General features: G+C 44.4%; 32 non-coding genes across 32 annotated transcripts; all 32 read left to right on the forward strand.

The window, feature by feature from the left end:
- The first annotated feature begins 788 nt into the window (after positions 1–788).
- LOC130394573 (5S ribosomal RNA) lies at positions 789–907 on the forward strand. The gene has a single exon (XR_008897718.1). It is a non-coding gene; the product is annotated as a 5S ribosomal RNA (ribosomal RNA).
- A 522-nt stretch (positions 908–1,429) lies between these two features.
- LOC130398493 (5S ribosomal RNA) lies at positions 1,430–1,548 on the forward strand. Its single transcript, XR_008901061.1, has one exon. It is a non-coding gene; the product is annotated as a 5S ribosomal RNA (ribosomal RNA).
- Positions 1,549–2,078: 530 nt separating this feature from the next.
- Positions 2,079–2,197, forward strand: LOC130398494 (5S ribosomal RNA). Its single transcript, XR_008901062.1, has one exon. It is a non-coding gene; the product is annotated as a 5S ribosomal RNA (ribosomal RNA).
- Positions 2,198–2,726: 529 nt separating this feature from the next.
- LOC130398495 (5S ribosomal RNA) lies at positions 2,727–2,845 on the forward strand. Its single transcript, XR_008901063.1, has one exon. It is a non-coding gene; the product is annotated as a 5S ribosomal RNA (ribosomal RNA).
- A 529-nt stretch (positions 2,846–3,374) lies between these two features.
- LOC130398496 (5S ribosomal RNA) lies at positions 3,375–3,493 on the forward strand. The gene has a single exon (XR_008901064.1). It is a non-coding gene; the product is annotated as a 5S ribosomal RNA (ribosomal RNA).
- Positions 3,494–4,021: 528 nt separating this feature from the next.
- LOC130398499 (5S ribosomal RNA) lies at positions 4,022–4,140 on the forward strand. The gene has a single exon (XR_008901066.1). It is a non-coding gene; the product is annotated as a 5S ribosomal RNA (ribosomal RNA).
- Positions 4,141–4,668: 528 nt separating this feature from the next.
- Positions 4,669–4,787, forward strand: LOC130398500 (5S ribosomal RNA). The gene has a single exon (XR_008901067.1). It is a non-coding gene; the product is annotated as a 5S ribosomal RNA (ribosomal RNA).
- A 529-nt stretch (positions 4,788–5,316) lies between these two features.
- LOC130398501 (5S ribosomal RNA) lies at positions 5,317–5,435 on the forward strand. The gene has a single exon (XR_008901068.1). It is a non-coding gene; the product is annotated as a 5S ribosomal RNA (ribosomal RNA).
- A 528-nt stretch (positions 5,436–5,963) lies between these two features.
- LOC130398502 (5S ribosomal RNA) lies at positions 5,964–6,082 on the forward strand. Its single transcript, XR_008901069.1, has one exon. It is a non-coding gene; the product is annotated as a 5S ribosomal RNA (ribosomal RNA).
- Positions 6,083–6,611: 529 nt separating this feature from the next.
- On the forward strand, positions 6,612–6,730 carry LOC130398503 (5S ribosomal RNA). The gene has a single exon (XR_008901070.1). It is a non-coding gene; the product is annotated as a 5S ribosomal RNA (ribosomal RNA).
- Positions 6,731–7,259: 529 nt separating this feature from the next.
- Positions 7,260–7,378, forward strand: LOC130398505 (5S ribosomal RNA). The gene has a single exon (XR_008901072.1). It is a non-coding gene; the product is annotated as a 5S ribosomal RNA (ribosomal RNA).
- Positions 7,379–7,907: 529 nt separating this feature from the next.
- Positions 7,908–8,026, forward strand: LOC130398506 (5S ribosomal RNA). The gene has a single exon (XR_008901073.1). It is a non-coding gene; the product is annotated as a 5S ribosomal RNA (ribosomal RNA).
- Positions 8,027–8,555: 529 nt separating this feature from the next.
- LOC130398507 (5S ribosomal RNA) lies at positions 8,556–8,674 on the forward strand. The gene has a single exon (XR_008901074.1). It is a non-coding gene; the product is annotated as a 5S ribosomal RNA (ribosomal RNA).
- Positions 8,675–9,203: 529 nt separating this feature from the next.
- Positions 9,204–9,322, forward strand: LOC130398508 (5S ribosomal RNA). Its single transcript, XR_008901075.1, has one exon. It is a non-coding gene; the product is annotated as a 5S ribosomal RNA (ribosomal RNA).
- A 519-nt stretch (positions 9,323–9,841) lies between these two features.
- LOC130398509 (5S ribosomal RNA) lies at positions 9,842–9,960 on the forward strand. The gene has a single exon (XR_008901076.1). It is a non-coding gene; the product is annotated as a 5S ribosomal RNA (ribosomal RNA).
- A 529-nt stretch (positions 9,961–10,489) lies between these two features.
- Positions 10,490–10,608, forward strand: LOC130398511 (5S ribosomal RNA). The gene has a single exon (XR_008901078.1). It is a non-coding gene; the product is annotated as a 5S ribosomal RNA (ribosomal RNA).
- A 519-nt stretch (positions 10,609–11,127) lies between these two features.
- Positions 11,128–11,246, forward strand: LOC130398512 (5S ribosomal RNA). The gene has a single exon (XR_008901079.1). It is a non-coding gene; the product is annotated as a 5S ribosomal RNA (ribosomal RNA).
- Positions 11,247–11,773: 527 nt separating this feature from the next.
- On the forward strand, positions 11,774–11,892 carry LOC130398513 (5S ribosomal RNA). The gene has a single exon (XR_008901080.1). It is a non-coding gene; the product is annotated as a 5S ribosomal RNA (ribosomal RNA).
- A 529-nt stretch (positions 11,893–12,421) lies between these two features.
- Positions 12,422–12,540, forward strand: LOC130398514 (5S ribosomal RNA). The gene has a single exon (XR_008901081.1). It is a non-coding gene; the product is annotated as a 5S ribosomal RNA (ribosomal RNA).
- A 529-nt stretch (positions 12,541–13,069) lies between these two features.
- Positions 13,070–13,188, forward strand: LOC130398515 (5S ribosomal RNA). The gene has a single exon (XR_008901082.1). It is a non-coding gene; the product is annotated as a 5S ribosomal RNA (ribosomal RNA).
- A 520-nt stretch (positions 13,189–13,708) lies between these two features.
- LOC130398516 (5S ribosomal RNA) lies at positions 13,709–13,827 on the forward strand. Its single transcript, XR_008901083.1, has one exon. It is a non-coding gene; the product is annotated as a 5S ribosomal RNA (ribosomal RNA).
- Positions 13,828–14,356: 529 nt separating this feature from the next.
- On the forward strand, positions 14,357–14,475 carry LOC130398517 (5S ribosomal RNA). Its single transcript, XR_008901084.1, has one exon. It is a non-coding gene; the product is annotated as a 5S ribosomal RNA (ribosomal RNA).
- Positions 14,476–15,004: 529 nt separating this feature from the next.
- Positions 15,005–15,123, forward strand: LOC130400521 (5S ribosomal RNA). The gene has a single exon (XR_008903003.1). It is a non-coding gene; the product is annotated as a 5S ribosomal RNA (ribosomal RNA).
- Positions 15,124–15,642: 519 nt separating this feature from the next.
- On the forward strand, positions 15,643–15,761 carry LOC130395249 (5S ribosomal RNA). The gene has a single exon (XR_008898327.1). It is a non-coding gene; the product is annotated as a 5S ribosomal RNA (ribosomal RNA).
- A 528-nt stretch (positions 15,762–16,289) lies between these two features.
- Positions 16,290–16,408, forward strand: LOC130394547 (5S ribosomal RNA). Its single transcript, XR_008897695.1, has one exon. It is a non-coding gene; the product is annotated as a 5S ribosomal RNA (ribosomal RNA).
- Positions 16,409–16,937: 529 nt separating this feature from the next.
- LOC130394252 (5S ribosomal RNA) lies at positions 16,938–17,056 on the forward strand. The gene has a single exon (XR_008897429.1). It is a non-coding gene; the product is annotated as a 5S ribosomal RNA (ribosomal RNA).
- A 529-nt stretch (positions 17,057–17,585) lies between these two features.
- On the forward strand, positions 17,586–17,704 carry LOC130394510 (5S ribosomal RNA). The gene has a single exon (XR_008897661.1). It is a non-coding gene; the product is annotated as a 5S ribosomal RNA (ribosomal RNA).
- A 529-nt stretch (positions 17,705–18,233) lies between these two features.
- Positions 18,234–18,352, forward strand: LOC130401082 (5S ribosomal RNA). Its single transcript, XR_008903542.1, has one exon. It is a non-coding gene; the product is annotated as a 5S ribosomal RNA (ribosomal RNA).
- Positions 18,353–18,881: 529 nt separating this feature from the next.
- Positions 18,882–19,000, forward strand: LOC130394437 (5S ribosomal RNA). The gene has a single exon (XR_008897595.1). It is a non-coding gene; the product is annotated as a 5S ribosomal RNA (ribosomal RNA).
- A 519-nt stretch (positions 19,001–19,519) lies between these two features.
- LOC130394717 (5S ribosomal RNA) lies at positions 19,520–19,638 on the forward strand. Its single transcript, XR_008897848.1, has one exon. It is a non-coding gene; the product is annotated as a 5S ribosomal RNA (ribosomal RNA).
- A 521-nt stretch (positions 19,639–20,159) lies between these two features.
- On the forward strand, positions 20,160–20,278 carry LOC130394438 (5S ribosomal RNA). The gene has a single exon (XR_008897596.1). It is a non-coding gene; the product is annotated as a 5S ribosomal RNA (ribosomal RNA).
- A 519-nt stretch (positions 20,279–20,797) lies between these two features.
- LOC130399979 (5S ribosomal RNA) lies at positions 20,798–20,916 on the forward strand. The gene has a single exon (XR_008902468.1). It is a non-coding gene; the product is annotated as a 5S ribosomal RNA (ribosomal RNA).
- The last annotated feature ends 1,584 nt before the right edge of the window (positions 20,917–22,500 follow it).

The raw sequence follows: 22,500 nt of genomic DNA on the forward strand, positions 1-22,500 counted from the left end.
TCGTTTACATGGATAAGGAAGTCCTACGAATCACTTACTGCAGTATATTAACTAATGATTGGTTTTGCTAAAAGTGTAACGTCGAGCCTCAGCAGCTTTCTCACTCCTTATTTGCTACGTATAAAACCTGGTTTTGCGTCCTGCACTAATGCTTTACGCCATACCACCTGAAAGCCCCATATCGTCTGAACTCGGAAGGTAAGAGGTCGGGCCGGGTTAGTACTGGATGGGAGACAGCCTGGGAATACCAGTGCTGTAAGCTTTTCTTTTTCAACCTCGAGCTAATTGACTCCGTGGGCCTACGTGGCGTACCGTAACCTGATGTTACTGCCAACCGCTTTGGAGGATTTAAGCAACATCCAAAACTGACAACGTCTCTCAAAACTATTTTGTGAAACATGAGGACAGTATAGTGATACTGCCAGCAGGGAGCACCAGATGAGCTGAACCGACAGTTGTACATTTCTTAAACTTTCACCAACACAAACACGCACGCCCACTTCAGATCATGGGAGGACGTCAAAAAATCACCACCCATTCTCTGACACTTTAACCGTTAACCTTGGTTCAAACATTTAACATCACACGCACACGCAGTGTATTTCAGATAATTAATGAATTCAGATGTCACAATGATCGTTTACATGGATAAGGAGTCCTACTGAATCAATTACTGCCGTTTATATCTAACTAATGATTGTTTTTGTAAAGTGTAACGTCGAGCCTCAGCAGCTTTCTCACTCCTTATGTGCTACTGTATAAAACCTGGTTTTGCGCCTGCACTAATTGCTTACGGCCATACCACCCTGAACACGCCCGATCTCGTCTGATCTCGGAAGCTAAGCAGGGTCGGGCCTGGTTAGTACTTGGAATGGAGACCGCCTGGGAATACCAGGTGCTGTAAGCTTTTTCTTTTTCAACTCGAGCTCATTGACTCCGTGGCGTACCGTGACCTGATGTTTACTGCCAACCGCTTTGGAGGATTTAAGCAACATACCAAAAACTGACAACGTCTCTCAAAACTATTTTTGTGAAAACATGAGGACAGTATAGTGATACTGCCAGCGGGGGAGCACCAGAGAGCTGAACCGACAGTTGTACATTTCTTAAACTTTCACCAACACAAACACGCACGCTCACTTCAGATCATGGGAGGACGTCAAAAAATCACCACCCATTCTCTGACACTTTAACCGTTAACCTTGGTTCAAACATTTAACATCACACGCACACGCAGTGTATTTCAGATAATTAATGAATTCAGATGTCACAATGATCGTTTACATGGATAAGGAGTCCTACTGAATCAATTACTGCCGTTTATATCTAACTAATGATTGTTTTTGTAAGAGTGTAACGTCGAGCCTCAGCAGCTTTCTCACTCCTTATGTGCTACTGTATAAAACCTGGTTTTGCGCCTGCACTAATTGCTTACGGCCATACCACCCTGAACACGCCCGATCTCGTCTGATCTCGGAAGCTAAGCAGGGTCGGGCCTGGTTAGTACTTGGATGGGAGACCGCCTGGGAATACCAGGTGCTGTAAGCTTTTTCTTTTTCAACTCGAGCTCATTGACTCCGTGGCCTACCGTGGCGTACCGTGACCTGATGTTTACTGCCAACCGCTTTGGAGGATTTAAGCAACATACAAAAACTGACAACGTCTCTCAAAACTATTTTTGTGAAACATGAGGACAGTATAGTGATACTGCCAGCAGGGAGCACCAGAGAGCTGAACCGACAGTTGTACATTTCTTAAACTTTCACCAACACAAACACGCACGCTCACTTCAGATCATGGGAGGACGTCAAAAAAATCACCACCCATTCTCTGACACTTTAACCGTTAACCTTGGTTCAAACATTTAACATCACACGCACACGCAGTGTATTTCAGATAATTAATGAATTCAGATGTCACAATGATCGTTTACATGGATAAGGAGTCCTACTGAATCAATTACTGCCGTTTATATCTAACTAATGATTGTTTTTGTAAAAGTGTAACGTCGAGCCTCAGCAGCTTTCTCACTCCTTATGTGCTACTGTATAAAACCTGGTTTTGCGCCTGCACTAATTGCTTACGGCCATACCACCCTGAACACGCCCGATCTCGTCTGATCTCGGAAGCTAAGCAGGGTCGGGCCTGGTTAGTACTTGGATGGGAGACCGCCTGGGAATACCAGGTGCTGTAAGCTTTTTCTTTTTCAACTCGAGCTCATTGACTCCGTGGCCTACCGTGGCGTACCGTGACCTGATGTTTACTGCCAACCGCTTTGGAGGATTTAAGCAACATACAAAAACTGACAACGTCTCTCAAAACTATTTTTGTGAAACATGAGGACAGTATAGTGATACTGCCAGCAGGGAGCACCAGAGAGCTGAACCGACAGTTGTACATTTCTTAAACTTTCACCAACACAAACACGCACGCTCACTTCAGATCATGGGAGGACGTCAAAAAATCACCACCCATTCTCTGACACTTTAACCGTTAACCTTGGTTCAAACATTTAACATCACACGCACACGCAGTGTATTTCAGATAATTAATGAATTCAGATGTCACAATGATCGTTTACATGGATAAGGAGTCCTACTGAATCAATTACTGCCGTTTATATCTAACTAATGATTGTTTTTGTAAGAGTGTAACGTCGAGCCTCAGCAGCTTTCTCACTCCTTATGTGCTACTGTATAAAACCTGGTTTTGCGCCTGCACTAATTGCTTACGGCCATACCACCCTGAACACGCCCGATCTCGTCTGATCTCGGAAGCTAAGCAGGGTCGGGCCTGGTTAGTACTTGGATGGGAGACCGCCTGGGAATACCAGGTGCTGTAAGCTTTTTCTTTTTCAACTCGAGCTCATTGACTCCGTGGCCTACCGTGGCGTACCGTGACCTGATGTTTACTGCCAACCGCTTTGGAGGATTTAAGCAACATACAAAAACTGACAACGTCTCTCAAAACTATTTTTGTGAAACATGAGGACAGTATAGTGATACTGCCAGCAGGGAGCACCAGAGAGCTGAAACCGACAGTTGTACATTTCTTAAACTTTCACCAACACAAACACGCACGCTCACTTCAGATCATGGGAGGACGTCAAAAAATCACCACCCATTCTCTGACACTTTAACCGTTAACCTTGGTTCAAACATTTAACATCACACGCACACGCAGTGTATTTCAGATAATTAATGAATTCAGATGTCACAATGATCGTTTACATGGATAAGGAGTCCTACTGAATCAATTACTGCCGTTTATATCTAACTAATGATTGTTTTGTAAGAGTGTAACGTCGAGCCTCAGCAGCTTTCTCACTCCTTATGTGCTACTGTATAAAACCTGGTTTTGCGCCTGCACTAATTGCTTACGGCCATACCACCCTGAACACGCCCGATCTCGTCTGATCTCGGAAGCTAAGCAGGGTCGGGCCTGGTTAGTACTTGGATGGGAGACCGCCTGGGAATACCAGGTGCTGTAAGCTTTTTCTTTTTCAACTCGAGCTCATTGACTCCGTGGCCTACCGTGGCGTACCGTGACCTGATGTTTACTGCCAACCGCTTTGGAGGATTTAAGCAACATACAAAAACTGACAACGTCTCTCAAAACTATTTTTGTGAAACATGAGGACAGTATAGTGATACTGCCAGCAGGGAGCACCAGAGAGCTGAACCGACAGTTGTACATTTCTTAAACTTTCACCAACACAAACACGCACGCTCACTTCAGATCATGGGAGGACGTCAAAAAATCACCACCCATTCTCTGACACTTTAACCGTTAACCTTGGTTCAAACATTTAACATCACACGCACACGCAGTGTATTTCAGATAATTAATGAATTCAGATGTCACAATGATCGTTTACATGGATAAGGAGTCCTACTGAATCAATTACTGCCGTTTATATCTAACTAATGATTGTTTTTGTAAAGTGTAACGTCGAGCCTCAGCAGCTTTCTCACTCCTTATGTGCTACTGTATAAAACCTGGTTTTGCGCCTGCACTAATTGCTTACGGCCATACCACCCTGAACACGCCCGATCTCGTCTGATCTCGGAAGCTAAGCAGGGTCGGGCCTGGTTAGTACTTGGATGGGAGACCGCCTGGGAATACCAGGTGCTGTAAGCTTTTTCTTTTTCAACTCGAGCTCATTGACTCCGTGGCCTACCGTGGCGTACCGTGACCTGATGTTTACTGCCAACCGCTTTGGAGGATTTAAGCAACATACAAAAACTGACAACGTCTCTCAAAACTATTTTTGTGAAACATGAGGACAGTATAGTGATACTGCCAGCAGGGAGCACCAGAGAGCTGAACCGACAGTTGTACATTTCTTAAACTTTCACCAACACAAACACGCACGCTCACTTCAGATCATGGGAGGACGTCAAAAAATCACCACCCATTCTCTGACACTTTAACCGTTAACCTTGGTTCAAACATTTAACATCACACGCACACGCAGTGTATTTCAGATAATTAATGAATTCAGATGTCACAATGATCGTTTACATGGATAAGGAGTCCTACTGAATCAATTACTGCCGTTTATATCTAACTAATGATTGTTTTTGTAAAGTGTAACGTCGAGCCTCAGCAGCTTTCTCACTCCTTATGTGCTACTGTATAAAACCTGGTTTTGCGCCTGCACTAATTGCTTACGGCCATACCACCCTGAACACGCCCGATCTCGTCTGATCTCGGAAGCTAAGCAGGGTCGGGCCTGGTTAGTACTTGGATGGGAGACCGCCTGGGAATACCAGGTGCTGTAAGCTTTTTCTTTTTCAACTCGAGCTCATTGACTCCGTGGCCTACCGTGGCGTACCGTGACCTGATGTTTACTGCCAACCGCTTTGGAGGATTTAAGCAACATACAAAAACTGACAACGTCTCTCAAAACTATTTTTGTGAAACATGAGGACAGTATAGTGATACTGCCAGCAGGGAGCACCAGAGAGCTGAACCGACAGTTGTACATTTCTTAAACTTTCACCAACACAAACACGCACGCTCACTTCAGATCATGGGAGGACGTCAAAAAATCACCACCCATTCTCTGACACTTTAACCGTTAACCTTGGTTCAAACATTTAACATCACACGCACACGCAGTGTATTTCAGATAATTAATGAATTCAGATGTCACAATGATCGTTTACATGGATAAGGAGTCCTACTGAATCAATTACTGCCGTTTATATCTAACTAATGATTGTTTTTGTAAAAGTGTAACGTCGAGCCTCAGCAGCTTTCTCACTCCTTATGTGCTACTGTATAAAACCTGGTTTTGCGCCTGCACTAATTGCTTACGGCCATACCACCCTGAACACGCCCGATCTCGTCTGATCTCGGAAGCTAAGCAGGGTCGGGCCTGGTTAGTACTTGGATGGGAGACCGCCTGGGAATACCAGGTGCTGTAAGCTTTTCTTTTTCAACTCGAGCTCATTGACTCCGTGGCCTACCGTGGCGTACCGTGACCTGATGTTTACTGCCAACCGCTTTGGAGGATTTAAGCAACATACAAAAACTGACAACGTCTCTCAAAACTATTTTTGTGAAACATGAGGACAGTATAGTGATACTGCCAGCAGGGAGCACCAGAGAGCTGAACCGACAGTTGTACATTTCTTAAACTTTCACCAACACAAACACGCACGCTCACTTCAGATCATGGGAGGACGTCAAAAAATCACCACCCATTCTCTGACACTTTAACCGTTAACCTTGGTTCAAACATTTAACATCACACGCACACGCAGTGTATTTCAGATAATTAATGAATTCAGATGTCACAATGATCGTTTACATGGATAAGGAGTCCTACTGAATCAATTACTGCCGTTTATATCTAACTAATGATTGTTTTTGTAAAAGTGTAACGTCGAGCCTCAGCAGCTTTCTCACTCCTTATGTGCTACTGTATAAAACCTGGTTTTGCGCCTGCACTAATTGCTTACGGCCATACCACCCTGAACACGCCCGATCTCGTCTGATCTCGGAAGCTAAGCAGGGTCGGGCCTGGTTAGTACTTGGATGGGAGACCGCCTGGGAATACCAGGTGCTGTAAGCTTTTTCTTTTTCAACTCGAGCTCATTGCCTCCGTGGCCTACCGTGGCGTACCGTGACCTGATGTTTACTGCCAACCGCTTTGGAGGATTTAAGCAACATACAAAAACTGACAACGTCTCTCAAAACTATTTTTGTGAAACATGAGGACAGTATAGTGATACTGCCAGCAGGGAGCACCAGAGAGCTGAAACGACAGTTGTACATTTCTTAAACTTTCACCAACACAAACACGCACGCTCACTTCAGATCATGGGAGGACGTCAAAAAATCACCACCCATTCTCTGACACTTTAACCGTTAACCTTGGTTCAAACATTTAACATCACACGCACACGCAGTGTATTTCAGATAATTAATGAATTCAGATGTCACAATGATCGTTTACATGGATAAGGAGTCCTACTGAATCAATTACTGCCGTTTATATCTAACTAATGATTGTTTTTGTAAAAGTGTAACGTCGAGCCTCAGCAGCTTTCTCACTCCTTATGTGCTACTGTATAAAACCTGGTTTTGCGCCTGCACTAATTGCTTACGGCCATACCACCCTGAACACGCCCGATCTCGTCTGATCTCGGAAGCTAAGCAGGGTCGGGCCTGGTTAGTACTTGGATGGGAGACCGCCTGGGAATACCAGGTGCTGTAAGCTTTTTCTTTTTCAACTCGAGCTCATTGACTCCGTGGCCTACCGTGGCGTACCGTGACCTGATGTTTACTGCCAACCGCTTTGGAGGATTTAAGCAACATACAAAAACTGACAACGTCTCTCAAAACTATTTTTGTGAAACATGAGGACAGTATAGTGATACTGCCAGCAGGGAGCACCAGAGAGCTGAACCGACAGTTGTACATTTCTTAAACTTTCACCAACACAAACACGCACGCTCACTTCAGATCATGGGAGGACGTCAAAAAATCACCACCCATTCTCTGACACTTTAACCGTTAACCTTGGTTCAAACATTTAACATCACACGCACACGCAGTGTATTTCAGATAATTAATGAATTCAGATGTCACAATGATCGTTTACATGGATAAGGAGTCCTACTGAATCAATTACTGCCGTTTATATCTAACTAATGATTGTTTTTGTAAAAGTGTAACGTCGAGCCTCAGCAGCTTTCTCACTCCTTATGTGCTACTGTATAAAACCTGGTTTTGCGCCTGCACTAATTGCTTACGGCCATACCACCCTGAACACGCCCGATCTCGTCTGATCTCGGAAGCTAAGCAGGGTCGGGCCTGGTTAGTACTTGGATGGGAGACCGCCTGGGAATACCAGGTGCTGTAAGCTTTTTCTTTTTCAACTCGAGCTCATTGACTCCGTGGCCTACCGTGGCGTACCGTGACCTGATGTTTACTGCCAACCGCTTTGGAGGATTTAAGCAACATACAAAAACTGACAACGTCTCTCAAAACTATTTTTGTGAAACATGAGGACAGTATAGTGATACTGCCAGCAGGGAGCACCAGAGAGCTGAACCGACAGTTGTACATTTCTTAAACTTTCACCAACACAAACACGCACGCTCACTTCAGATCATGGGAGGACGTCAAAAAATCACCACCCATTCTCTGACACTTTAACCGTTAACCTTGGTTCAAACATTTAACATCACACGCACACGCAGTGTATTTCAGATAATTAATGAATTCAGATGTCACAATGATCGTTTACATGGATAAGGAGTCCTACTGAATCAATTACTGCCGTTTATATCTAACTAATGATTGTTTTTGTAAAAGTGTAACGTCGAGCCTCAGCAGCTTTCTCACTCCTTATGTGCTACTGTATAAAACCTGGTTTTGCGCCTGCACTAATTGCTTACGGCCATACCACCCTGAACACGCCCGATCTCGTCTGATCTCGGAAGCTAAGCAGGGTCGGGCCTGGTTAGTACTTGGATGGGAGACCGCCTGGGAATACCAGGTGCTGTAAGCTTTTTCTTTTTCAACTCGAGCTCATTGCCTCCGTGGCCTACCGTGGCGTACCGTGACCTGATGTTTACTGCCAACCGCTTTGGAGGATTTAAGCAACATACAAAAACTGACAACGTCTCTCAAAACTATTTTTGTGAAACATGAGGACAGTATAGTGATACTGCCAGCAGGGAGCACCAGAGAGCTGAACCGACAGTTGTACATTTCTTAAACTTTCACCAACACAAACACGCACGCTCACTTCAGATCATGGGAGGACGTCAAAAAATCACCACCCATTCTCTGACACTTTAACCGTTAACCTTGGTTCAAACATTTAACATCACACGCACACGCAGTGTATTTCAGATAATTAATGAATTCAGATGTCACAATGATCGTTTACATGGATAAGGAGTCCTACTGAATCAATTACTGCCGTTTATATCTAACTAATGATTGTTTTTGTAAAAGTGTAACGTCGAGCCTCAGCAGCTTTCTCACTCCTTATGTGCTACTGTATAAAACCTGGTTTTGCGCCTGCACTAATTGCTTACGGCCATACCACCCTGAACACGCCCGATCTCGTCTGATCTCGGAAGCTAAGCAGGGTCGGGCCTGGTTAGTACTTGGATGGGAGACCGCCTGGGAATACCAGGTGCTGTAAGCTTTTTCTTTTTCAACTCGAGCTCATTGACTCCGTGGCCTACCGTGGCGTACCGTGACCTGATGTTTACTGCCAACCGCTTTGGAGGATTTAAGCAACATACAAAAACTGACAACGTCTCTCAAAACTATTTTTGTGAAACATGAGGACAGTATAGTGATACTGCCAGCAGGGAGCACCAGAGAGCTGAACCGACAGTTGTACATTTCTTAAACTTTCACCAACACAAACACGCACGCTCACTTCAGATCATGGGAGGACGTCAAAAAATCACCACCCATTCTCTGACACTTTAACCGTTAACCTTGGTTCAAACATTTAACATCACACGCACACGCAGTGTATTTCAGATAATTAATGAATTCAGATGTCACAATGATCGTTTACATGGATAAGGAGTCCTACTGAATCAATTACTGCCGTTTATATCTAACTAATGATTGTTTTTGTAAGAGTGTAACGTCGAGCCTCAGCAGCTTTCTCACTCCTTATGTGCTACTGTATAAAACCTGGTTTTGCGCCTGCACTAATTGCTTACGGCCATACCACCCTGAACACGCCCGATCTCGTCTGATCTCGGAAGCTAAGCAGGGTCGGGCCTGGTTAGTACTTGGATGGGAGACCGCCTGGGAATACCAGGTGCTGTAAGCTTTTTCTTTTTCAACTCGAGCTCATTGACTCCGTGGCGTACCGTGACCTGATGTTTACTGCCAACCGCTTTGGAGGATTTAAGCAACATACAAAAACTGACAACGTCTCTCAAAACTATTTTTGTGAAACATGAGGACAGTATAGTGATACTGCCAGCAGGGAGCACCAGAGAGCTGAACCGACAGTTGTACATTTCTTAAACTTTCACCAACACAAACACGCACGCTCACTTCAGATCATGGGAGGACGTCAAAAAATCACCACCCATTCTCTGACACTTTAACCGTTAACCTTGGTTCAAACATTTAACATCACACGCACACGCAGTGTATTTCAGATAATTAATGAATTCAGATGTCACAATGATCGTTTACATGGATAAGGAGTCCTACTGAATCAATTACTGCCGTTTATATCTAACTAATGATTGTTTTTGTAAAAGTGTAACGTCGAGCCTCAGCAGCTTTCTCACTCCTTATGTGCTACTGTATAAAACCTGGTTTTGCGCCTGCACTAATTGCTTACGGCCATACCACCCTGAACACGCCCGATCTCGTCTGATCTCGGAAGCTAAGCAGGGTCGGGCCTGGTTAGTACTTGGATGGGAGACCGCCTGGGAATACCAGGTGCTGTAAGCTTTTTCTTTTTCAACTCGAGCTCATTGACTCCGTGGCCTACCGTGGCGTACCGTGACCTGATGTTTACTGCCAACCGCTTTGGAGGATTTAAGCAACATACAAAAACTGACAACGTCTCTCAAAACTATTTTTGTGAAACATGAGGACAGTATAGTGATACTGCCAGCAGGGAGCACCAGAGAGCTGAACCGACAGTTGTACATTTCTTAAACTTTCACCAACACAAACACGCACGCTCACTTCAGATCATGGGAGGACGTCAAAAAATCACCACCCATTCTCTGACACTTTAACCGTTAACCTTGGTTCAAACATTTAACATCACACGCACACGCAGTGTATTTCAGATAATTAATGAATTCAGATGTCACAATGATCGTTTACATGGATAAGGAGTCCTACTGAATCAATTACTGCCGTTTATATCTAACTAATGATTGTTTTTGTAAGAGTGTAACGTCGAGCCTCAGCAGCTTTCTCACTCCTTATGTGCTACTGTATAAAACCTGGTTTTGCGCCTGCACTAATTGCTTACGGCCATACCACCCTGAACACGCCCGATCTCGTCTGATCTCGGAAGCTAAGCAGGGTCGGGCCTGGTTAGTACTTGGATGGGAGACCGCCTGGGAATACCAGGTGCTGTAAGCTTTTTCTTTTTCAACTCGAGCTCATTGACTCCGTGGCGTACCGTGACCTGATGTTTACTGCCAACCGCTTTGGAGGATTTAAGCAACATACAAAAACTGACAACGTCTCTCAAAACTATTTTTGTGAAACATGAGGACAGTATAGTGATACTGCCAGCAGGGAGCACCAGAGAGCTGAACCGACAGTTGTACATTTCTTAAACTTTCACCAACACAAACACGCACGCTCACTTCAGATCATGGGAGGACGTCAAAAAATCACCACCCATTCTCTGACACTTTAACCGTTAACCTTGGTTCAAACATTTAACATCACACGCACACGCAGTGTATTTCAGATAATTAATGAATTCAGATGTCACAATGATCGTTTACATGGATAAGGAGTCCTACTGAATCAATTACTGCCGTTTATATCTAACTAATGATTGTTTTTGTAAGAGTGTAACGTCGAGCCTCAGCAGCTTTCTCACTCCTTATGTGCTACTGTATAAAACCTGGTTTTGCGCCTGCACTAATTGCTTACGGCCATACCACCCTGAACACGCCCGATCTCGTCTGATCTCGGAAGCTAAGCAGGGTCGGGCCTGGTTAGTACTTGGATGGGAGACCGCCTGGGAATACCAGGTGCTGTAAGCTTTTTCTTTTTCAACTCGAGCTCATTGACTCCGTGGCCTACCGTGGCGTACCGTGACCTGATGTTTACTGCCAACCGCTTTGGAGGATTTAAGCAACATACAAAACTGACAACGTCTCTCAAAACTATTTTTGTGAAACATGAGGACAGTATAGTGATACTGCCAGCAGGGAGCACCAGAGAGCTGAACCGACAGTTGTACATTTCTTAAACTTTCACCAACACAAACACGCACGCTCACTTCAGATCATGGGAGGACGTCAAAAAATCACCACCCATTCTCTGACACTTTAACCGTTAACCTTGGTTCAAACATTTAACATCACACGCACACGCAGTGTATTTCAGATAATTAATGAATTCAGATGTCACAATGATCGTTTACATGGATAAGGAGTCCTACTGAATCAATTACTGCCGTTTATATCTAACTAATGATTGTTTTTGTAAAGTGTAACGTCGAGCCTCAGCAGCTTTCTCACTCCTTATGTGCTACTGTATAAAACCTGGTTTTGCGCCTGCACTAATTGCTTACGGCCATACCACCCTGAACACGCCCGATCTCGTCTGATCTCGGAAGCTAAGCAGGGTCGGGCCTGGTTAGTACTTGGATGGGAGACCGCCTGGGAATACCAGGTGCTGTAAGCTTTTTCTTTTTCAACTCGAGCTCATTGACTCCGTGGCCTACCGTGGCGTACCGTGACCTGATGTTTACTGCCAACCGCTTTGGAGGATTTAAGCAACATACAAAAACTGACAACGTCTCTCAAAACTATTTTTGTGAAACATGAGGACAGTATAGTGATACTGCCAGCAGGGAGCACCAGAGAGCTGAACCGACAGTTGTACATTTCTTAAACTTTCACCAACACAAACACGCACGCTCACTTCAGATCATGGGAGGACGTCAAAAAATCACCACCCATTCTCTGACACTTTAACCGTTAACCTTGGTTCAAACATTTAACATCACACGCACACGCAGTGTATTTCAGATAATTAATGAATTCAGATGTCACAATGATCGTTTACATGGATAAGGAGTCCTACTGAATCAATTACTGCCGTTTATATCTAACTAATGATTGTTTTTGTAAGAGTGTAACGTCGAGCCTCAGCAGCTTTCTCACTCCTTATGTGCTACTGTATAAAACCTGGTTTTGCGCCTGCACTAATTGCTTACGGCCATACCACCCTGAACACGCCCGATCTCGTCTGATCTCGGAAGCTAAGCAGGGTCGGGCCTGGTTAGTACTTGGATGGGAGACCGCCTGGGAATACCAGGTGCTGTAAGCTTTTTCTTTTTCAACTCGAGCTCATTGACTCCGTGGCCTACCGTGGCGTACCGTGACCTGATGTTTACTGCCAACCGCTTTGGAGGATTTAAGCAACATACAAAAACTGACAACGTCTCTCAAAACTATTTTTGTGAAACATGAGGACAGTATAGTGATACTGCCAGCAGGGAGCACCAGAGAGCTGAACCGACAGTTGTACATTTCTTAAACTTTCACCAACACAAACACGCACGCTCACTTCAGATCATGGGAGGACGTCAAAAAATCACCACCCATTCTCTGACACTTTAACCGTTAACCTTGGTTCAAACATTTAACATCACACGCACACGCAGTGTATTTCAGATAATTAATGAATTCAGATGTCACAATGATCGTTTACATGGATAAGGAGTCCTACTGAATCAATTACTGCCGTTTATATCTAACTAATGATTGTTTTTGTAAGAGTGTAACGTCGAGCCTCAGCAGCTTTCTCACTCCTTATGTGCTACTGTATAAAACCTGGTTTTGCGCCTGCACTAATTGCTTACGGCCATACCACCCTGAACACGCCCGATCTCGTCTGATCTCGGAAGCTAAGCAGGGTCGGGCCTGGTTAGTACTTGGATGGGAGACCGCCTGGGAATACCAGGTGCTGTAAGCTTTTTCTTTTTCAACTCGAGCTCATTGACTCCGTGGCGTACCGTGACCTGATGTTTACTGCCAACCGCTTTGGAGGATTTAAGCAACATACAAAAACTGACAACGTCTCTCAAAACTAGTTTTTGTGAAACATGAGGACAGTATAGTGATACTGCCAGCAGGGAGCACCAGAGAGCTGAACCGACAGTTGTACATTTCTTAAACTTTCACCAACACAAACACGCACGCTCACTTCAGATCATGGGAGGACGTCAAAAAATCACCACCCATTCTCTGACACTTTAACCGTTAACCTTGGTTCAAACATTTAACATCACACGCACACGCAGTGTATTTCAGATAATTAATGAATTCAGATGTCACAATGATCGTTTACATGGATAAGGAGTCCTACTGAATCAATTACTGCCGTTTATATCTAACTAATGATTGTTTTTGTAAAAGTGTAACGTCGAGCCTCAGCAGCTTTCTCACTCCTTATGTGCTACTGTATAAAACCTGGTTTTGCGCCTGCACTATTTGCTTACGGCCATACCACCCTGAACACGCCCGATCTCGTCTGATCTCGGAAGCTAAGCAGGGTCGGGCCTGGTTAGTACTTGGATGGGAGACCGCCTGGGAATACCAGGTGCTGTAAGCTTTTTCTTTTTCAACTCGAGCTCATTGACTCCGTGGCCTACCGTGGCGTACCGTGACCTGATGTTTACTGCCAACCGCTTTGGAGGATTTAAGCAACATACAAAAACTGACAACGTCTCTCAAAACTATTTTTGTGAAACATGAGGACAGTATAGTGATACTGCCAGCAGGGAGCACCAGAGAGCTGAACCGACAGTTGTACATTTCTTAAACTTTCACCAACACAAACACGCACGCTCACTTCAGATCATGGGAGGACGTCAAAAAATCACCACCCATTCTCTGACACTTTAACCGTTAACCTTGGTTCAAACATTTAACATCACACGCACACGCAGTGTATTTCAGATAATTAATGAATTCAGATGTCACAATGATCGTTTACATGGATAAGGAGTCCTACTGAATCAATTACTGCCGTTTATATCTAACTAATGATTGTTTTTGTAAGAGTGTAACGTCGAGCCTCAGCAGCTTTCTCACTCCTTATGTGCTACTGTATAAAACCTGGTTTTGCGCCTGCACTAATTGCTTACGGCCATACCACCCTGAACACGCCCGATCTCGTCTGATCTCGGAAGCTAAGCAGGGTCGGGCCTGGTTAGTACTTGGATGGGAGACCGCCTGGGAATACCAGGTGCTGTAAGCTTTTTCTTTTTCAACTCGAGCTCATTGACTCCGTGGCCTACCGTGGCGTACCGTGACCTGATGTTTACTGCCAACCGCTTTGGAGGATTTAAGCAACATACAAAAACTGACAACGTCTCTCAAAACTATTTTTGTGAAACATGAGGACAGTATAGTGATACTGCCAGCAGGGAGCACCAGAGAGCTGAACCGACAGTTGTACATTTCTTAAACTTTCACCAACACAAACACGCACGCTCACTTCAGATCATGGGAGGACGTCAAAAAATCACCACCCATTCTCTGACACTTTAACCGTTAACCTTGGTTCAAAGATTTAACATCACACGCACACGCAGTGTATTTCAGATAATTAATGAATTCAGATGTCACAATGATCGTTTACATGGATAAGGAGTCCTACTGAATCAATTACTGCCGTTTATATCTAACTAATGATTGTTTTTGTAAGAGTGTAACGTCGAGCCTCAGCAGCTTTCTCACTCCTTATGTGCTACTGTATAAAACCTGGTTTTGCGCCTGCACTAATTGCTTACGGCCATACCACCCTGAACACGCCCGATCTCGTCTGATCTCAGAAGCTAAGCAGGGTCGGGCCTGGTTAGTACTTGGATGGGAGACCGCCTGGGAATACCAGGTGCTGTAAGCTTTTTCTTTTTCAACTCGAGCTCATTGACTCCGTGGCGTACCGTGACCTGATGTTTACTGCCAACCGCTTTGGAGGATTTAAGCAACATACAAAAACTGACAACGTCTCTCAAAACTGTTTTTGTGAAACATGAGGACAGTATAGTGATACTGCCAGCAGGGAGCACCAGAGAGCTGAACCGACAGTTGTACATTTCTTAAACTTTCACCAACACAAACACGCACGCTCACTTCAGATCATGGGAGGACGTCAAAAAATCACCACCCATTCTCTGACACTTTAACCGTTAACCTTGGTTCAAACATTTAACATCACACGCACACGCAGTGTATTTCAGATAATTAATGAATTCAGATGTCACAATGATCGTTTACATGGATAAGGAGTCCTACTGAATCAATTACTGCCGTTTATATCTAACTAATGATTGTTTTTGTAAAAGTGTAACGTCGAGCCTCAGCAGCTTTCTCACTCCTTATGTGCTACTGTATAAAACCTGGTTTTGCGCCTGCACTAATTGCTTACGGCCATACCACCCTGAACACGCCCGATCTCGTCTGATCTCAGAAGCTAAGCAGGGTCGGGCCTGGTTAGTACTTGGATGGGAGACCGCCTGGGAATACCAGGTGCTGTAGCTTTTTCTTTTTCAACTCGAGCTCATTGCCTCCGTGGCCTACCGTGGCGTACCGTGACCTGATGTTTACTGCCAACCGCTTTGGAGGATTTAAGCAACATACAAAAACTGACAACGTCTCTCAAAACTATTTTTGTGAAACATGAGGACAGTATAGTGATACTGCCAGCAGGGAGCACCAGAGAGCTGAACCGACAGTTGTACATTTCTTAAACTTTCACCAACACAAACACGCACGCTCACTTCAGATCATGGGAGGACGTCAAAAAATCACCACCCATTCTCTGACACTTTAACCGTTAACCTTGGTTCAAAGATTTAACATCACACGCACACGCAGTGTATTTCAGATAATTAATGAATTCAGATGTCACAATGATCGTTTACATGGATAAGGAGTCCTACTGAATCAATTACTGCCGTTTATATCTAACTAATGATTGTTTTTGTAAAAGTGTAACGTCGAGCCTCAGCAGCTTTCTCACTCCTTATGTGCTACTGTATAAAACCTGGTTTTGCGCCTGCACTAATTGCTTACGGCCATACCACCCTGAACACGCCCGATCTCGTCTGATCTCGGAAGCTAAGCAGGGTTGGGCCTGGTTAGTACTTGGATGGGAGACCGCCTGGGAATACCAGGTGCTGTAAGCTTATTCTTTTTCAACTCGAGCTCATTGACTCCGTGGCCTACCGTGGCGTACCGTGACCTGAAGTTTACTGCCAACCGCTTTGGAGGATTTAAGCAACATACAAAAACTGACAACGTCTCTCAAAACTGTTTTTGTGAAACGTGAGGACAGTATAGTGATACTGCCAGCAGGGAGCACCAGAGAGCTGAACCGACAGTTGTACATTTCTTAAACTTTCACCAACACAAACACGCACGCTCACTTCAGATCATGGGAGGACGTCAAAAAATCACCACCCATTCTCTGACACTTTAACCGTTAACCTTGGTTCAAAGATTTAACATCACACGCACACGCAGTGTATTTCAGATAATTAATGAATTCAGATGTCACAATGATCGTTTACATGGATAAGGAGTCCTACTGAATCAATTACTGCCGTTTATATCTAACTAATGATTGTTTTTGTAAAAGTGTAACGTCGAGCCTCAGCAGCTTTCTCATTCCTTATGTGCTACTGTATAAATCTTGGTTTTGCGCCTTCACTAATTGCCTACGGCCATACCACCCTGAACATGCCCGATCTCGTCTGATCTCGGAAGCTAAGCAGGGTCGGGCCTGGTTAGTACTTGGATGGGAGTCCGCCTGGGAATACCAGGTGCTGTAAGCTTTTTCTTTTTCAACTCGAGCTCATTGCCTCCGTGGCCTACCGTGGCGTACCGTGACCTGATGTTTACTGCCAACCGCTTTGGAGGATTTAAGCAACATACAAAAACTGACAACGTCTCTCAAAACTGTTTTTGTGAAACATGAGGACAGTATAGTGATACTGCCAGCAGGGAGCACCAGAGAGCTGAACCGACAGTTGTACATTTCTTAAACTTTCACCAACACAAACACGCACGCTCACTTCAGATCATGGGAGGACGTCAAAAAATCACCACCCATTCTATGACACTTTAACCGTTAACCTTGGTTCAAACATTTAACATCAAACGCACACGCAGTGTATTTCAGATAATTAATGAATTCAGATGTCACAATGATCGTTTACATGGATAAGGAGTCCTACTGAATCAATTACTGCCGTTTATATCTAACTAATGATTGTTTTTGTAAAAGTGAAACGTCGAGCCTCAGCAGCTTTCTCACTCCTTATGTGCTACTGTATAAAACCTGGTTTTGCGCCTGCACTAATTGCTTACGGCCATACCACCCAGAACACGCCCGATCTCGTCTGATCTCGGAAGCTAAGCAGGGTCGGGCCTGGTTAGTTCTTGGATGGGAGACCGCCTGGGAATACCAGGTGCTGTAAGCATTTCCTTTTTCAACTCGAGCTCATTGCCTCCGTGGCCTACCGTGACCTACCGTGACCTGATGTTTACTGCCAACCGCTTTGGAGGATTTAAGCAACATACAAAAACTGACAACGTCTCTCAAAACTGTTTTTGTGAAACGTGAGGACAGTATAGTGATACTGCCAGCAGGGAGCACCAGAGAGCTGAACCGACAGTTGTACATTTCTTAAACTTTCACCAACACAAACACGCACGCTCACTTCAGATCATGGGAGGACGTCAATAAATCACCACCCATTCTATGACACTTTAACCGTTAACCTTGGTTCAAACATTTAACATCAAACGCACACGCAGTGTATTTCAGATAATTAATGAATTCAGATGTCACAATGATCGTTTACATGGATAAGGAGTCCTACTGAATCAATTACTGCCGTTTATATCTAACTAATGATTGTTTTTGTAAAAGTGAAACGTCGAGCCTCAGCAGCTTTCTCACTCCTTATGTGCTACTGTATAAAACCTGGTTTTGCGCCTATACTAATTGCTTACGGCCATACCACCCTGAACACGCCCGATCTCGTCTGATCTCGGAAGCTAAGCAGCGTCGGGCCTGGTTAGTACTTGGATGGGAGACCGCCTGGGAATATCAGGTGCTGTAAGCTTTTCCTTTTTCAACTCGAGCTCATTGCCTCCGTGGCCTACCGTGACCTACCGTGACCTGATGTTTACTGCCAACCGCTTTGGAGGATTTAAGCAACATACAAAGACTGACAACGTCTCTCAAAACTATTTTTGTGAAACATGAGGACAGTATAGTGATACTGCCAGCAGGGAGCACCAGAGAGCTGAAACGACAGTTGTACATTTCTTAAACTTTCACCAACACAAAAACGCACGCTCACTTCAGATCATGGGAGGACGTCAAAAAATCACCACCCATTCTCTGACACTTTAACCGTTAACCTTGGTTCAAACATTTAACATCACACGCACACGCAGTGTATTTCAGATAATTAATGAATTCAGATGTCACAATGATCGTTTACATGGATAAGGAGTCCTACTGAATCAATTACTGCCGTTTATATCTAACTAATGATTGTTTTTGTAAAAGTGTAACGTCGAGCCTCAGCAGCTTTCTCACTCCTTATGTGCTACTGTATAAAACCTGGTTTTGCGCCTGCACTAATTGCTTACGGCCATACCACCCTGAACAAGCCCGATCTCGTCTGATCTCGCAAGCTAAGCAGGGTCGGGCCTGGTTAGTACTTGGATGGGTGACCGCCTGGGAATACCAGGTGCTGTAAGCTTTTTCTTTTTCAACTCGAGCTCATTGACTCCGTGGCGTACCGTGACCTGATGTTTACTGCCAACCGCTTTGGAGGATTTAAGCAACATACAAAAACTGACAACGTCTCTCAAAACTGTTTTTGTGAAACGTGAGGACAGTATAGTGATACTGCCAGCAGGGAGCACCAGAGAGCTGAACCGACAGTTGTACATTTCTTAAACTTTCACCAACACAAACACGCACGCTCACTTCAGATCATGGGAGGACGTCAAAAAATCACCACCCATTCTCTGACACTTTAACCGTTAACCTTGGTTCAAACATTTAACATCACACGCACACGCAGTGTATTTCAGATAATTAATGAATTCAGATGTCACAATGATCGTTTACATGGATAAGGAGTCCTACTGAATCAATTACTGCCGTTTATATCTAACTAATGATTGTTTTTGTAAAAGTGTAACGTCGAGCCTCAGCAGCTTTCTCACTCCTTATGTGCTACTGTATAAAACCTGGTTTTGCGCCTGCACTAATTGCTTACGGACATACCACCCTGAACACGCCCGATCTCGTCTGATCTCAGAAGCTAAGCAGGGTCGGGCCTGGTTAGTACTTGGATGGGAGACCGCCTGGGAATACCAGGTGCTGTAAGCATTTCCGTTTTCAACTCGAGCTCATTGCCTCCGTGGCCTACCGTGACCTACCGTGACCTGATGTTTACTGCCAACCGCTTTGGAGGATTTAAGCAACATACAAAGACTGACAACGTCTCTCAAAACTATTTTTGTGAAACATGAGGACAGTATAGTGATACTGCCAGCAGGGAGCACCAGAGAGCTGAAACGACAGTTGTACATTTCTTAAACTTTCACCAACACAAACACGCACGCTCACTTCAGATCATGGGAGGACGTCAAAAAATCACCACCCATTCTCTGACACTTTAACCGTTAACCTTGGTTCAAACATTTAACATCACACGCACACGCAGTGTATTTCAGATAATTAATGAATTCAGATGTCACAATGATCGTTTACATGGATAAGGAGTCCTACTGAATCAATTACTGCCGTTTATATCTAACTAATGATTGTTTTTGTAAAAGTGTAACGTCGAGCCTCAGCAGCTTTCTCACTCCTACTGTATAAAACCTGGTTTTGCGCCTGCACTAATTGCTTACGGCCATACCACCCTGAACAAGCCCGATCTCGTCTGATCTCGCAAGCTAAGCAGGGTCGGGCCTGGTTAGTACTTGGATGGGTGACCGCCTGGGAATACCAGGTGCTGTAAGCTTTTTCTTTTTCAACTCGAGCTCATTGACTCCGTGGCGTACCGTGACCTGATGTTTACTGCCAACCGCTTTGGAGGATTTAAGCAACATACAAAAACTGACAACGTCTCTCAAAACTGTTTTTGTGAAACGTGAGGACAGTATAGTGATACTGCCAGCAGGGAGCACCAGAGAGCTGAACCGACAGTTGTACATTTCTTAAACTTTCACCAACACAAACACGCACGCTCACTTCAGATCATGGGAGGACGTCAAAAAATCCCCACCCATTCTCTGACACTTTAACCGTTAACCTTGGTTCAAACATTTAACATCACACGCACACGCAGTGTATTTCAGATAATTAATGAATTCAGATGTCACAATGATCGTTTACATGGATAAGGAGTCCTACTGAATCAATTACTGCCGTTTATATCTAACTAATGATTGTTTTTGTAAAAGTGTAACGTCAAGCCTCAGCAGCTTTCTCACTCCTTATGTGCTACTGTATAAAACCTGGTTTTGCGCCTGCACTGATTGCTTACGGCCATACCACCCTGAACACGCCTGATCTCGTCTGATCTCGGAAGCTAAGCAGGGTCGGGCCTGGTTAGTACTTGGATGGGAGACCGCCTGGGAATACCAGGTGCTGTAAGCTTTTTTTTTTTCAACTCGAGCTCATTGACTCCGTGGCATACCGTGGCGTACCGTGACCTGATGTTTACTGCCAACAGCTTTGGAGGATTTAAGCAACATACAAAAACTGACAACGTCTCTCAAAACTATTTTTGTGAAACATGAGGACAGTATAGTGATACTGCCAGCAGGGAGCACCAGAGAGCTGAACCGACAGTTGTACATTTCTTAAACTTTCACCAACACAAACACGCACGCTCACTTCAGGGCCCCGTTTCCCGATAACGATGGATCCACGCTCGTACGATCATTCTCACGATGGATCTTGCGATCCATCGTCAGTTTCTTTGGAGCGTTTCCCGAAACTCCTCTTAACGTGAACGCGCATTCGCTGCACTCACGACGTCGTAGGATTGTAACTGTCTACTGACACGGTGCTGAAATGGGCTCCGTAGGAGGGGGAGACGCAGGAATGTCGCAGGAAAATTGTGTTAAAAAGGGTTAAAATATATCCCCATCAAGGACAACAGCAGAGTAGCCTACGAAAAAAATAGACTGCAATTATATGAATGCTAAAGACATTAAAACACAATTGATTAGGCTTAAACCGACATATATCAGTCCTAATCCTGAATGCACTGTGCGTTTCACGGCATTTTCCCCCCTGAAATAATTCCTCTTCACACCTGTGAATAACCCGGGAGACGTCCATGATGAGGAATACAACGATGCCCACCGTCTGGCCCGGTGCATCGTTGAGCGCACGATCGGGAGGTGGAAGTTGCGCTTAGATGCCTTCACAAGTCAGGCGGAGGGCTCCAGTTTTCGCCGGCCAAGTCATGCGCCGTGATATGTGTGACGGCTATGTTGCACAACATTGCAGCTAAGGCTGGGGTGGCATTGCTTGAACCGGAGGACGTTGAGGACGATGACGATGAGGAAGATCGGTGTGAGGACGGCCTCCCTCATAACTACGCGGCTGGTTTTCATGCGCGTCGAATAGTGATTGAGACTTTTTTTTACCCCCCTCCACCCTCCCTCATGTCACTAAACATTCCCGTCAACGTGACCAATCCCCACCATATCCCAGCCTTTTGCCTGCTCCTTTGCTTGTTTTTTATATAATTTTTATTTCTTTATGTTTTATTTTTTTAATTTCTTTTATTTCGTTATTTTTTATTTTTTTTAATTTATTTAATTTAATTTTTTTTTACATTATTTTATGCTATGTTTTATGAGTAGCCTATGTCAGTCTGCACAAATCCCCCCACTTTCTCTCACACATTTTGAGTGCCATTTCTCTCACAACATTTTCTGGACTGTCCCGTTTTATTTTGGCCATTTTAACATCTTTATTAATAAATAAATTAATAATCTTTATTAATTACCAAACTAAGAACATAAAGGCGCAATGCGTTTTAATAAAACGCATCCAATAGACGGAATGTCCGATGGTGTCGCCACTGAGGCTATAGCTGACGATGCTCTTAGCGTCCTACGAGTACCTACGAGCACCCCTGGAGTACTCGTTAGCTACGAGCGTTTTCAAGACGTTCGTTCCCCACGATGCTTTCGGGAAACGCGGTGAAAACTCTACGATGCCCTT

Source organism: Gadus chalcogrammus, chromosome 12 (assembly GCF_026213295.1).
Source record: "Gadus chalcogrammus isolate NIFS_2021 chromosome 12, NIFS_Gcha_1.0, whole genome shotgun sequence".
Taxonomy (NCBI): domain Eukaryota; kingdom Metazoa; phylum Chordata; class Actinopteri; order Gadiformes; family Gadidae; genus Gadus; species Gadus chalcogrammus.